The sequence below is a fragment of the Oncorhynchus mykiss genome, chromosome 6 (assembly GCF_057628025.1).
Source record: "Oncorhynchus mykiss isolate SJ-2025 chromosome 6, ASM5762802v1, whole genome shotgun sequence".
Lineage (NCBI taxonomy): Eukaryota > Metazoa > Chordata > Actinopteri > Salmoniformes > Salmonidae > Oncorhynchus > Oncorhynchus mykiss.
The window spans coordinates 54,447,501-54,462,500 of NC_143027.1; the positions used below are offsets into that span (position 1 = coordinate 54,447,501).

Consider the following 15,000-nt stretch of genomic DNA (forward strand, 5'->3'; position numbering starts at 1 on the left):
CTCCACCACAATCTGGACCTTCATTTCCTGATCACAGGCCACACCAAGTTTTCCCCTGACTCATGCTTCGGCCTCATCACGCAGCGCTTCAGAAATACCAGAGTGAATACTTTGTCTGAGATTGCTGGTGTTGTGAAGGACAGCACTGTGACAGGGGTCAACATCCCACAGTTGGTTGGACTGGAGGATGGTACAGTGCAGGTGGAAAGCTTTGGTTGACAACACCTGCCTCCGTACTTCAGGCCGCTGCCACAGATCATGCAGTTCCAGCACAAAGGGTAAAACATTTTTTTCTTTTTATGAGGTTATTCTTATCTAAACTTGGGAGGTGAATTGATGTTGTGCAGAGTTGTAATGTCTTCAGATTTTTTCTTATTCCCTGTTTTACAGCTTCGATGCTCTGGAGCCTGGTGTTGTCACCAAGGAGTGTTCAGACTGTTGGGACCAGGTTTCAGCTGCTGCGCAACGCTGACATCCTTTATCCCATAGATTGTCTGTCTGTAAAAGCACCACCTGGACTGGACACAGCTAGTCAAACTATATTTTTGACAAGATCAGGGAGTTTTGCAACAAATAGGCTATGGACATCACATGCCCTGCACCAAAGTTAAGGGCAGGATAGAAACAGGCTTTCCGAACATACAGTGCCTTGCAAAAGTATTCATCCCCCTTGGTGTTTTTCCTATTTTGTTGCATTACAACCTGTAATTTAAATTGATTTTTATTTGGATTCCATGGACTGGACATACACAAAACAGTCCAAATGGGTGAAGTGAAATGGAAAAAATAACTAGAAAAGTGGTGCGTGCATAAAAATGAAAGGTGGTGTGGGCACATGTATTCACCCCCTTTGAAATGAAGCCCATAAATAAGATCTGGTGCAACCAATTACCTTCAGAAGTCACATAATTAGAAAAAAATATCAGAAACTTTGAACATCCCACAGAGCAGTATTAAATCCATTATTTAAAAAATTGAAAGAATATGACACCACAACAAACCTGCCAAGAGAGGGCTGCCCACCAAAACTCACGGACCAGGCAAGGAGGGCAACAAAGTGAGACGCAGAGACGCAACAAAGTGACCAAAGATAACCCTGAAGGAGCTGCAAAGCTGAGATTGGAGTATCTGTCCATAGGACAACTTTAAGTCGTACACTCCACAGAGTTGGGCTTTATGGAAGAGTGGCCAGAAAAAAAGCCATTGCTTAAAGAAAAATATAAGCAAACACATTTTTTTGTTCGCCAAAAGGCATGTTAGAGACTCCCCAAACATATGGAAGAAGGTACTCTGGTCAGATGAGACTAAAATTGAGCTTTTTGGCCATTAAGGAAAACGCTATGTGTGACGCAAACTCAACACTTCTCATCACTCCGAGAACACCATCCCCTCAGTGAAGCATGGTGGTGGCAGCATCATGTTGTTGGGATGTGTTTCATTGGCAGAGACTGGGAAACTGGTCAGAATTGAAGGAATGATGGATGGTGCTAAATACAGGGAGATTCTTGAGGGAAACCTGTTTCAGTCTTCCAGAGATTTGAGACTGGGACGGAGGTTCACCTTTCAGCAGGACAATGACCCTAAGCATACTGCTAAAGAAACACTCGAGTGGTTTAAGAGGAAACATTTAAATGTCTTGGAATGGCCTAGTCAAAGCCCAGACCTCAATCCAATTGAGAAACTGTGGTATGACTAAAAGATTGCTGTACACCAGCGGAATCCATCCAACTTGAAGGAGCTGGAGCAGTTTTGCCTTGAAGAATGGGCAAAAATCCCAGTGGCTAGAATGTGCCAAGCTTATTGAGACGTACGTGAATAGTTATGCATGTTTTTTTAATCTTATTTCTTGTTTGTTTCACAATAAAAACATATTTTGCATCTTCAAAGTGGTAGGCATGTTGTGTAAATCAAATGATACAAATCCCCCAAAATCCATTTTAATTCCAAGTTGCAAGGCAACAAAATGCCAAGGGGGTTCAATACTTTCACAAGCCACTGTAGATTCCCTTGTTCATGCGTGGTTTGGGCGGACCCGTCATCAGCACTATCTACATTGTCTCTATTCACATGACTCTCTCCTAACACACATACGTTGCTGCTATTTTTTTTTTTATCCTGTTGCTCAGCCACTTTACCCCTGATTGTATGCATGTCTCATCTCATCTCATCTCACCTCATCTATCACTGATATTGTTATTGATATTGTTCTTGTACATACTGTATATTTTATTTATATTGACACTATCTATTTCTGATATTGCTACTATGCAAGTAAACATTTGGCTGTAATGTTTACACCTTCTGTAGAGACCATCCCCTTAGCAAAATATTGATATATAAAATGAATATTGATGTGTGGTCGTAACATGATTTTGTGACATACCACAACAGTGTCATGTGACTGTGTCTAGTGTCCACCACTTAAATATATGGTGCATGCATCTTTTTATGTACTATACGTGTGCACCTGGTTTCAACTCAGGTTGCATGGCCTTAGCATTCCATACATAAGTTATGCGATAAGTGCATGTGTAACAGTATATGAAGTATGCTAATCTATGGTGTGAAGATATTTGGGCAGTGGTGTAAAGTACTACTTAAGTTTTTTTTTTTTTGGTATCTGTACATTACTTTACTATTTATCTTTTTGGCAACTTTTACTTCACTACATTGGTAAAGAAAATAATGTTATTTTTACTCCATACATTTCCTTGACACCCGAAAGTACTCATTACTTTTTGATAGGAAAACGCCCCTGGCTATCATCAATAAATAATATTCCAGTTGTGCCATTTCAAAGTATAATTACTTTCCCATTGTTCCTCAAAAATGCTGTGTATGATATACCATTTTGTAGCTCTGAGTCTCTACTTTTATCCAATGTAAAAAAAAAAAAAAAAATTCTGATGTTGCTACATAAGACCAAATCCAGGTGGGGAGTAACAAATGTGCTTAACAATAAGTTGCATGAACTCACTCTGTGTAAAATAATAGTGTTTAAAATGATGTTTGAATGACTACCTCATCTCTGTAACCCACACATACAATTATCTGTAAGGTCCCTCAGTCGAGTCGTGAATATCAAACACAGAATCAACCATAAAGATCAGGGAGGTTTTCCAATGCCTCACAAAGAAGGGCACATATAGGTAGATGGGTAAATAAAACACATTGAATATCCCTAGGAGCATGGTGAAGTTATTAATTACGCTTTGGATGGTGTGTCAATAAACCTACAAAGATACAGGTGTCCTTCCTAACTCAGTTGCCGGAGAGGTCAGGGATTTGCTAATTGAGTCTATACAGAATAAAACATATTCCAAAATATGCATCCTGTTTGCAATAAGCCACTAAAGTAAAACTGCAAAAAAATGTGGCAAAAGAAATGAACTTTAAGCATTATGACAATTATGTTTGGAGCAAATACAACACATCACTGTGTACGACTCTTCATATTTTCAAGCATGGTGGTGGCTGCATCATGTTATGGGTGTTCTTGTCATCGACAAGGACTAGGTAGTTTTTTTTATGATAAATAACAAAATAGAGCTAAGCACAGGCAAAATCCAAAAGGAAACCTGGTTCAGTCTGTTTTCCAACAGGCGCTGGGAGACAAATTCGCAATAACCTAAAACACAAGGCCAAATGTACACTTGAGTTGCTTACCAAAACAACATTGAATGTTCCTGAGTGGCCTAGTTACAGTTTTGACTTGAATTGGCTTGAAAATCGATGGCGAGACTTGAAAATGGCTGCTTAGCAATGATCGACAACCAACTTGACAGAGTTTGAAGGATTTAAAAAATAATATGTGCAAATATTGTACAATCCAGGTGTATTTGTGTTTGTATTTATTATGCTACTCCTCCCGGGGTCTGGAAAAATTAAGGCAGTTATACAATTTTAAAAACATTACAATGCCTTCACAACAGATTTCACCACACATTGAAGTGTGTGTGCAACGCTCTTAGAGACACAGAAAGACTTACAACCATAATCGCTGCCAAAGGCGATCCGAACATGTATCGACTCAGGGTGTTGACAGATGTCAGATTCTTTTCTTCCACTTTGACATTACAGAGTATTTTGTGCAGATCGTTGACCAAAAACAACAATTAAATCCATTTTAATCCCACTTTGTAACACAACAAAATGTGGAACATGTCAAGAGTTGTGAATGCTTTCTGAAGGCACTGTAGGTTACATTGGAACTGGGTGGTGATACGAGAAGTCTTGTGTGTGTGCGTTAGCATATGTTTGTGTAACACCTTGTCTGTATAATGGGATGCAAATAGGCCAATATACAGATTCCATCTGTGGCAGGACTAATGCATATTTCAGATATTCAGAGATGTCGTCAATCAGCCTGTGACAGCTACAGATGCTTCCCTTCTGGAGGAAACTCCATCACAACACGCACACACAGACACACAGACACGCAGACACACACAGACACGCAGACACACAGACACACACAGACACGCAGACACACAGACACACACACAAACACACACACACACACACTCAGTTGTTGTAATGTTCTATCCTCCTGACATCTGAAATAGTTGATCACTTGCTTGCGTGCATGTTTGAACTTGCCTTATTTTTTTCCATAAACTGAGTCAAAGTCGCTGAGAAAACTCCCAAACTGCGTTGATGTTCATCATCAACCCAAGTTCTGGAGGAGGCAGAAAGTCATTTCCGTGCAGCTGTTTGCTTTGCACTCTGTCGACTGCTGTTTAAAAATAGCAGCCTGAAGTGGTGCAGAAGAGTAGCCACTCGACTGTGGACTCCACTACCAAGTATGCACTATAGAGTGTGTGAGTGTGTGTGGGTGGCAAACTGCACCCCTAGGCCAAAGGCTTCGAACAACAGTACTTGATTGAAAATATTCTCTTTTGGTAAAATACGGCAGAGCCTGTAAAGAGATGACTCATAGCATTGTGTCCTTAGAACTGATGCCTCTATAGTCATGATAGCTCCAGTTAATACTCGGTAGACTCACAGTAACCTCATACGATCGCTTTGAACTTTAAACTCGCTATGAATGCCTTATTATAGTCAGTCAGAAATCATATTATTTTCCGTTGTCTGACGTTGTTAGTAAATATGATAGAATACACTACCGTTCAAAAGTTTGGGGCCACTTAGAAATGTTCTTGTAAGAAAAGCAATTTTTTTGGTCCATTAAAATAACATCACATTGATCAGAAATACTGTACAGTGTAGACATGGTTAATGTTGTAAATGACTACTGTAGCTGGAAACGGCAGATTCTTTATGGAATATCTACATAGGCGTACAGAGGCCCATTATCAGCAACCGTCACTCCTGTGTTCCAATGGCACATTGTGTTTGCTAATCCAAGTGAATCATTTTAAAAGGCTAATTGATCATTAGAAAACCATTTTGCAATTATGTTAACACAGCTGAAAACTGTTGTCCTGATTAAACAATCAATAAAACTGGCCTTCTTCAGACCATCTGGAGCATCAGCATTTGTGGGTTTAATTACAGGCTCAAAATGGCCAGAAACAAACAAACTTTCTCCTGAAATTCATCAGTCTATTCTTGTTCTGAGAAATGAAGGCTGTTCCATGCGAGAAATTGCCAAGAAAACGAAGATCTCGTACAACACTGTGTACTACTCAATTCACAGAACAGCGCAAACTGACTCTAACCAGAATAGAAAGAGGAGTGGGAGGCCCCAGTGCACAACTGAGCAAAATGACTACTATTTCAGGCAGAGTTCCTCTTTCCAGTGTCTGTGTTCATTTGCCTATCTTAATATTTTATTTTTATTGGCCAGTCTGAGATATGGCTTTTTCTTTGCAACTCTGCCTAGAATGCCAGCATCCCTTAGTCGCCTTTTCACTGTTGATGTTGAGACGGATGTTTTGCGGGTGCTATTTAATGAGTCTAGTCAACAGGCAGTGATTTGTGGGATTTGATATGAAACATGCAATTGAACCCATACGTGTATGAATGTGTTTTAGTGTCAGTTTTGAGTCAGGGGTTGGAACCAAAGTTATTTCCAAAGTTATTTTTCAATCATTTAGTGATTTTTTTCTCCATTACCTTCCACTGTTCCGACCTGCAAAATAAAGTTCTGAACCAGTTCGAACCTGTTTATATCGTTCCTTTCTATTCCTTTTGTCACGATCGTTGGAAGCATACTCGGACCAACGTGCAGCGTGATCTGGGTTCCACATCTTTATTTAGAAATAAGTGAACCACACAACAACACAATAAAGACTAAACGAAACGTGACGACAATGGAGTGCTGACACGCAACTACACATAAACCATATCCCACAAAACACAGGTGGAAAAAAAGCTACCTAAATATGATCCCCAATTAGAGCCAACGATTACCAGCTGCCTCTAATTGGGAATCATACAAAATCACCAACATAGAAAAACAAAACTAGAACCACACATAGAAATAATAAACTAGACTAACCCCCAGTCATGTCCTGACCTACTCTACCATCGAAAATAAGGGCTCTCTATGGTCAGGACGTGACACCTTTTTAACACTAGAACCGCTAAACCAGTCATTTTGACTGATCATAATTTTTATTTGTATTGCTCTGACATTTTTTTTTAACTCATGCCCCCTTCTGTCCTTGACCTTTCCTAAATAAGTCTGTGTAACACACTGCCATGGTTAGAATCTTAACATTACAAACAGAAATGGAGTTATAACCAGTTTTAGGAGGGCATATCATTTGTTTGAATAGTTTTCCCTCGTTGCCCCTCCTTCTCCCAACAGAAGGGCCTGCTCCGCTCCTTCTTCCGACATTTGTAAGTGCAGTGCCCAGTTGATATTCCCCCTGACAATTGACTCGAAACTGAACCTAAAATATACCAACACAAATTTCACACGTATAACAACAGATTAAATACATTAAGTCAATTATGATGGGGAGAATGGGTGAGTTGATGAGCGTGGGGAAGTGAAAGTGTAATAATTATGCAATCACCAATTGTTAATGAAGAACAGGGTGGGCCATTCTATTTTATTGATATATTCTAATTATAGGCCTAATTTTAAAATGGTATGTAACTGTCGTGGAAATTTCCTGTATTTACCAAATCATGAGAGCAAACCACACACAAGTCAGAGTTAGTTATCACAAAGTCCATCTTTAATTATATGAGCTCCATCACAACCCTGTGACTCTCAGATCAATTCAGCGTCTATAAATGAATTCTCTGAGAGTCCCTTACACATTGCAACTGAGATCCTTTATAGCAAAGACACACATAGCCAGACAGCATTACACATAATTTATCGTTCAGCTTTGTCTCCTAAACTATGTTCTTTTCTCAAACTCAGAACCATAAACCAATCCTCACATCAACAGGCATATATCAAATCCATCCTGTCTTGACAAGATCACAGAGACACATTGACTGGCACACAGACATTGTGGAGTCAAGAGATACACACTTGACCTCTCCCCTCTCTCCGGCCCAAGCAACTTAGTCTTGACAGAGAACAGATACTGCAACCCAGCCACAGTATTATACAAAAATAAACATTCTGATGAGAAGTAACTTATAAACAATGATGAATATAAAACATCTTACCTATGTTACCAACTAATTCTGATTATTCCCCAATAGTAACCTATATCAGTTCACCGAATAGAAGCAGTCTTATCAGTCTACTTTGGCCTACTTGGAGTAGGCAACACAGCGAGAGTGTGCGTAAATGTACATGCTGAACGTCTTTCAATCTCTGGGAAAATATCCACATCGGGCAGCAGGCGCTAGCGTCGGAGAATGTGGTGATGAGGCTTGTGGAACCTTATATTGGCAAGGGGAGCAATCTCACCATGGACAATTCCTTCACTTCACTCTTCTCTGGAAACAATCCAGAGAAAGCCGTATGCTATTACACACTACAACCAAACAAAGGTATGTCAAAGTGTGTCAAGCAAGTGAACAAAATGTGGAAACAGTCAAGGGGTCTGAATACTTTCTGAAGGCACTGTAGCTCGACCATAAATTACTTCACCAATTAGTGCGGATAGAGCAGATTGCTAAGGACCGGGCAAGTTATAGTTATTTACATGCGCGATGGACAGACAAGGGAGCAAGATACGTCAGAAATGTTGTGGAGGAGGCTTCACTTGAAGTGCTGGGCATCTTGTTATGACATGCATTATCTGAATTAGCTAGGCCCACAGAATTTTACCTATGGAGGAGCAGCTTTTAAGGAGGAACTTTGAACGTTTTTGAATTTCAGAGAGTTGGCTTAATGTTGGACCAGAGCTAGCTAGCTAGCTAATAAGCTTGTGTGTGCAGAGCTGCACCAGAATAAAAAACTGTTTTGACCTTTTTAAATAAATAAATCCAACTTGAAACATAATAACTTCTAGTATCCTCAATTAACTAGCATTGAAAATGTTAATCCATTCTTCTGTTATTAAAAATCTCTCCCTAATTTCTGAATCACGCTTGTGAAGTCAGTAGGCTACAGCAGCCTACGCACACACAGGTAGCTGTCATGACATTGACCTGTTGGGGGAGGTTTTTGACCCCCATAAATACCTTTCCCCTTTTCTCTCTCTCTACTTATAGAGTTGACTCTTGTAATGCTTTTGTAACATGGAGAGTCTGGTAACACTGAAAGGTGGGAAACAGTACCATATTTCGGTAATCCAACCAGTTGAAAATATGCGTTGGTACTTAATGAATATGACCTCAGATCAGTTGTTGTCTGAGACATTACTACTAATGACAGGATGACATAAACTGTATCTTGGAAAGTCGACATTCTAGTTATCAGATTCACATGGAATTGTTGTGCAATTTAAATGTTTAAACATGAAACTTTGTGAAAAGATTAAATGTAATTTTAGCTTCTTAAATGAGAGAACGGTTTGTCATAGAGAAACTCTGCTCACTGAGGCCCCGCCCAAGTGAACAGACTTTGGTTGTAAACTATGAAACACGCCCTTCTTTCACCACTATATAAACCCGTTCATGAAAATGCAACTTTCTGTTCCGAAGACGTGAGGATGACGGTCCTACGTTAAAAGGGCTCAGATAATAACCTAACGAAATTAGAATTGTGTTCAATGTGACGAATGACACGCCGAAAGGATGAATTTAGACTATACCAGCCAGAATATAGCACGAGCTTAAAAGTATGGCAATTTGGTATGAACTTTGAACTCTTATTCACTAAAGAAGTGATAGCTCCTAGCCGTTGCGTTAGCAACAGCAGCTATAAATGTGGTCTAGGAGAGGACGGACAGAGTGTATTCATTCTATCACGCTCCAGTTCAAGAGATCCATGCTGGACAACCCGGCAGTCTATCTACGACCATCTACCGAAGCGCAGCTCAGAGTAAATGTTTATTGCATTTTCCTTTTTCAAATGGGCGGTTATTTAGAATGCATAAGATACTGTATTTACGATAGCATAGCTACCTACGGACCGATAGAGACACAAAATCTTTTTGCCCTCAGTCTTCCCGCTCTTTCATTCAAAACCCAACCCCCTTTCTTTGTGTAACCTGCCATCATATCTGTTCCGTCCGCTAGGGACGTTTTCCTTTGTGACATGATTTGTAATCAATGTATGATCCATTCTGTGTAGATGTAATTCTGTGTGATTATTTAGGTATTTAGTAAATAAATAATTCTACCAAATTTTGTATTGCTGATTCAACTTGTTAGCCCAGGGTTCGTAAAGATAACCAAGAATTTACAACTTTCAGATGAGACTGAATAAAGTGACAATTACATTTTGACTGCTACTGATGTAAAAGATTACTAGGTCTTTAAGAGTTTATTCGGAAGATATCAGCTCTATAAACATTATTTTGTGGTGCCCCCCACTTTCTAGTTAATTACATTTACCTGATTAGCTTAATCAGGTAATATTAATTGCAGAGAAATAATTTTATAGAATAGCATGTCATATCAATTAATCCGGCATAGCCAAAGACACAACATATATGGTGCCCCCTGTGAGGAGTCTAAGATAAAACTAGGACGCACGCTTGGGTCAATTTGATAATACATATATGACGCCCCGTACGAGGAATATAAAATAGGATGACGCTTTCATTTAGTTTCAGACTGTATAAAATTGAAAAGCAGATTACATAATATACCAAGTTTATTATACACATTATTGGAGTTGTAGACAGGAATTATTGGTGGTGCATGTGTGTGCTCTGGAGAACTGCCTCCTTGTTGTTCTCTGACGTAGTCAGTGGGTAGCGTATGTTATACAGTTCTGTATTAGGGCTGATAAAGCTAATTATAGAAATCTGATAAATAAAGCGTTTGGCCAAACCCAGGGCTATTTCTGCCTCGTGCGTTTCAGACGCGGATAGGCTCGGTCATAATCCAGCCAATTGAAATTGAGTAGATATTAGCTTGACCAGCGATAATTATCTCTCTCTCGCATGTTTCCACGCAAGTAGACCACAGTGCATTTCGTTGTTTGCCGCGAGTTTGAACATAATAGTTACAAGTAAAACCTTTCCCTTGCTAAGGGAATCCTATGTTATGCCTGAAAATGCACAAAGTAGGATTAGCTTGCATGAAATGCTAAGCTAACAAAGGGAAAAAAACAGCCATTTTGTTTTCTTGTGCCACGTTGAAATTCCTCCGTCTTGCGGAGTGGAAGTCCCACCCCGGGTACTTCCGCTTGATTTCAGCGTGTGCCAGGGGTGACCTCTGAAGAATCACCAGTACTTTCCTTCAAGAAGAATTATTCAGGTGACACTCAAGTCGTTATCTAGACGGATATCTAGACGGATATCGATGTCTCATTCAATTGAACTAATAAGTCAAATTGCCAGACTTACATTCTCAAGTGGATCTTTTAAATAATATCCAGATTGATTAGTTTTCTGAATGAGACACTGTAAGCTTTTTCCAAATTAACCTAGATGAAGCAACTTCTCAGGTTAATTAAAGTTTAATTACCAAAGAGCCTATACAGCTTTGATTTATCATTAAATTGATCAATCAGTAACATTTTGTTCTTGCAAAACACATTCAGTAACCCCACCTCCAGTGGGAATCGCATGTGGCTTCGGCCTTAGGGAGAAGTGTATCATAGTGGTGAATGTACCCTAACATTTGAACTACTGTTTACACTTATGATATCCAATCAATGGAGATTATATGGATTATCATCTCATTCAATTTAATAAATTAAATTGTTGAACATACCTTAATGTTCTTCTAATCAAATTAGACACTTTTAAACTTCCCATATTAACCTGGAGGAACTAACTTCTCAGGTCAATTACAGTTTAATTCCCAGATAGCCTATCCAGGTATGATTAATCATTATCATTGATTAATTAATTCAATTTGCTTTTGCAAATTCATTCACATCCAACTGTGACATTACTGGTACAGTACTGATTGTTCGGTAACATCTATAAATAGATTAAACTTGTCTTTGCAGCTTCCAACGAATTCCAAACCGAAAATGTGAAAAAATAGGAAAACCCTTCCTCTAAATTTTTCTAATATTGTGCAAGCTATCAGTGGAGGTGGTCAACACTCCTCCACTAATTAGTGAACCTCCACCCATAAAAGGATTGATCTCTGACCTCAGCAGCGATACAAACCGTAATTATGCCATGAGCTAAAAAAACTGCCGAAATTGCAAACGCTCTCCAAAATCAACAATCAAACACAGGTTTTGTGACGGTTCTCGCCACTTTAGTACTTGTGTATCGCCATCAAAGATTGGCATCGGTTCAATACCACAGTGCACAGCTGAAGCACGTGCAAGACATGGCTAACATGAGGGGACAGGTGTAGAGAACTGAGCGTCAAAAGCAGGAAATTAAAACATTCTGCTAGTCGAGGAACTGCATTTAAAATCTGAACAATTAAAAGTAATTGCAAATACTTATGAAGATGAACGAGCACAAACTCTCCAACAAAATCGTTGTCTCCAGGAACAAATCGATTTAGCCAAAACTAAATATGATGTAGTCCACTTCAAACTAGATAATTCTGTCGAGTTATCTACAAACAGGAGTGCGCAATTTGATAACATGCAGGCAGTTTTGTTGAACGTTACTCAAGGTAACAATGTTTTACTCCAAATTCTGCAGACCAAAGACGATCAGTTAATTAACAAATCAGCAGAACTCATTGAAGTCACTGACCAAATGAATGATGAGAGAACTTGGGCGATGAAGATGGAAATATTGATTTCTAAGGAAGCGGAAGAAATCTCATCACTAAATCTCTCGCTCCATACTCAAAACCTCTATCTGCAAACCATGACAGATACGTTTGAGACCGAAAGGAGCAAGTGCTAGGAGAGGACGGACAGAGTATTCATTCTACCACGCTCCAGTTCACCACTAGACATTCTTCAGAGGACAATAGATCCATGCTGGACAACCCGGCAGTCTATCTGTGACCAATCTACCGAAGCGCAGCTCAGAGTAAATATTTATTGCATTTTCCTTTTTCAAATGGGTGGTTATTTAGAATGCATAAGATACTGTATTTACGACAGCATAGCTGCCTACGGCCCGATAGAGACACAAAATATTTTTGTTCCTCGGTCTTCCCGCTCTTTCATTAGCTTAATTAGGTAATATTAATTGCAGAGAAATTATTTTATAGAATAGCATGTCATATCACTTAATAGCCAAAGACACGACATAGCCTACATGGGGCAGGTAGCCTACATGCACACACACTGGCAAAGATTTTCAGCTGGCAGGCAGACAGACACTGGAATACGTTTCTGAGTGACAAAGTGAGGGCTTTGTTGCATTTTTTGTGGGACCGGAAAAAATTCCCAGAGCGTAAAAGGAACGTAATTAACTGGTTCCCATGCTTATAAAAAATGGTTATCTTCCGGAACAGTATAGATCACTTTCGTTCCTGGTTCTGATTCTGTTCCTCAATTTTTTTTGTTATTTTCCAGTTTTCTGTTCTGCTCCCTGAACAGGTTCCAACCCCTGGTTTGAGTTGGTAATGAGATTTGTGAGATGTGTCATGCTGGTTATGTAGATGTGTTAAAGGTCAAGTGACAGGTCATGACCAGATCATACCCCATCCTTTGACCTCCCTGACAGCTGACCTCTCACCATTGATCAGTAGAGCATCATCACTCCAGGCAGTGACGTGTTTGTGTGTGTGTGTGTATGTGTTCACAAGTATAGTGCTTACAGTGTATGTGTGTATACAGTAGTGCATGTGTACGCGTGTACTGGTGTGTGTTTCTGTGGGATTGCAAGATTGCGTGCCTACAGTGGGTGTATACAGTGCATTCGTAAAGTATTCAGACCCCTTGACTTTTTCTCGCATTTTGTAATGTTACAGCCTCATTCTAGAATAGATAAGATATATGTTTTTCCCTCATCAATCTACATAAAATATCACACAATGACACATTTTTGCAAATGTGTTGAAAATAAAAAGCAGAAATACCTTGTTTACACAACTATTCAGAGCCTTTCCTATGACACTAGAAATGCCATTGATCATCCTTGAGATGTTTCTAAAACTTGATTGGAGGAAGGCGCACACCTGTCTATATAAGGTCCCACATTTCCCTGTGCATGTTAGAGTAAAAACCAAGCCATGAGGTCGAAGGAATCGTTCATGTAGCTCCGAGACAGGATTGTGTCGAGGCACAGATCTGGGGAAAGGTATCAACACATTGCAGCATTGAAGGTTCCCAAGAACACAGTGGCCTCCATCATTCTTAAATGGAAGGAGTTTGGAACCACCAAGACTCTTCCTAGAGCTGGCCGCCGTGCCAAACTTAAGCACTTAAGCAATCGGGGGAAAAGGGCATTGGTCAGGAAGGTGACCAAGAACCCGCCAATCAGGCCTATATAGTAGAGTGGAATATCCTTGAGTGGCCCAGCCAGAGCCCGGACTTGATCTCGCTCGAACATCTCTGGAGACACCTGAAAATAGCTGTGCAGTGGCACTCCCCATCTAACCTGACAGAGCTTGAGAGGATCTGCAGAGAAGAATGGGAGAAACTACCCAGATACAGGTGTGCCAAGCTTGTAGCGTCATATACAAGAACACTTGACGCCGTAATCACTTCCAAATGTGCTTCAACAACATACTGAGTAAAGGGTCTGGAAACGTATGTAATTGTAATATTTCAGTTTTTTATTTGTAATACTTTTGAAAAAATGTCTAAAAAACTGTTTTTGCTTTGTCATTACGGGGTAAATTGGTTGATACGTAAAAAAGGCTGTAACGTAACAAAATATGGAAAAAGTTAAGGGGTCTGAATACTTTCCGAATCCACTGTATGTGCGCGTGTAAACATTTGTACGGGTGTGCATGTGTGTGCGTGGATGTGTGTCTGCATGTACACAATACGCATACAGAACCCCAGCAACCAAACACCCTGTCCCACAGGAACTATTGAACAGGGCAGCAGTAGCCTAATTGACACAGTGGACGTTTTGCATGGATGGGCCTCCTCATTTTCCACCTGCTTACATGTATCCCACTCCACATGTAAGTGGATTTAGTATTGTCTGAAGTTAAAGCAGTGAGATATATCTAGAAGATTAATCAGTTATTGAATTCAAGCCAGGTTCTATCCCCAGCTCTCGGGCTAGAGAGCCCTAGGGTTTGGCTGGTTGGACATCTAGCCTTGAGAGTTTTGATGACATCGTCCTTGAGGGGCTTTGGGTTGTATTGATCTTAACAGGCGAAGGAGGGATGAGGGAGGAGAAATCAATGGGGTTGTGCTGCTAATTCAGTTGCGTTGGTCAGATGTGTGTGTGTGTGTATATGTTTCTGTGTGTGTGTAACATGTTGTGTGTGTGTGTTGTGTGTTCTAGTCTTAGTCTTTGCTTAGAATCAGGGGAGTTGACTTAGTGGCTCATACTCTCACTGCTATACAGCTCATTGTAAATTGTAAACTGAGTCATTCTCTGTACTGTGCACAGTGTTTCCTCATCCCCCTCTCATCTTCCCCTCACTCTCATCTTCTTATCCTGCCAACAACAG

General features: G+C 40.0%; 1 protein-coding gene and 1 long non-coding RNA gene across 6 annotated transcripts in view; both read left to right on the forward strand.

The window, feature by feature from the left end:
- LOC149982925 (uncharacterized) overlaps positions 1-2,927 on the forward strand; it is a 3,139-nt gene extending 212 nt beyond the window's left edge. The window contains exons 1-2 of the long non-coding RNA XR_016496955.1: positions 1-278; positions 391-2,927. The exon at positions 1-278 is cut by the window's left edge and continues 212 nt beyond it. This is a non-coding gene — a long non-coding RNA (uncharacterized LOC149982925). The remainder of the gene's footprint in view (positions 279-390) is intronic.
- brsk2b (BR serine/threonine kinase 2b) overlaps positions 1-15,000 on the forward strand; it is a 178,879-nt gene that overhangs the window by 69,115 nt on the left and 94,764 nt on the right. The window lies entirely within an intron of this gene.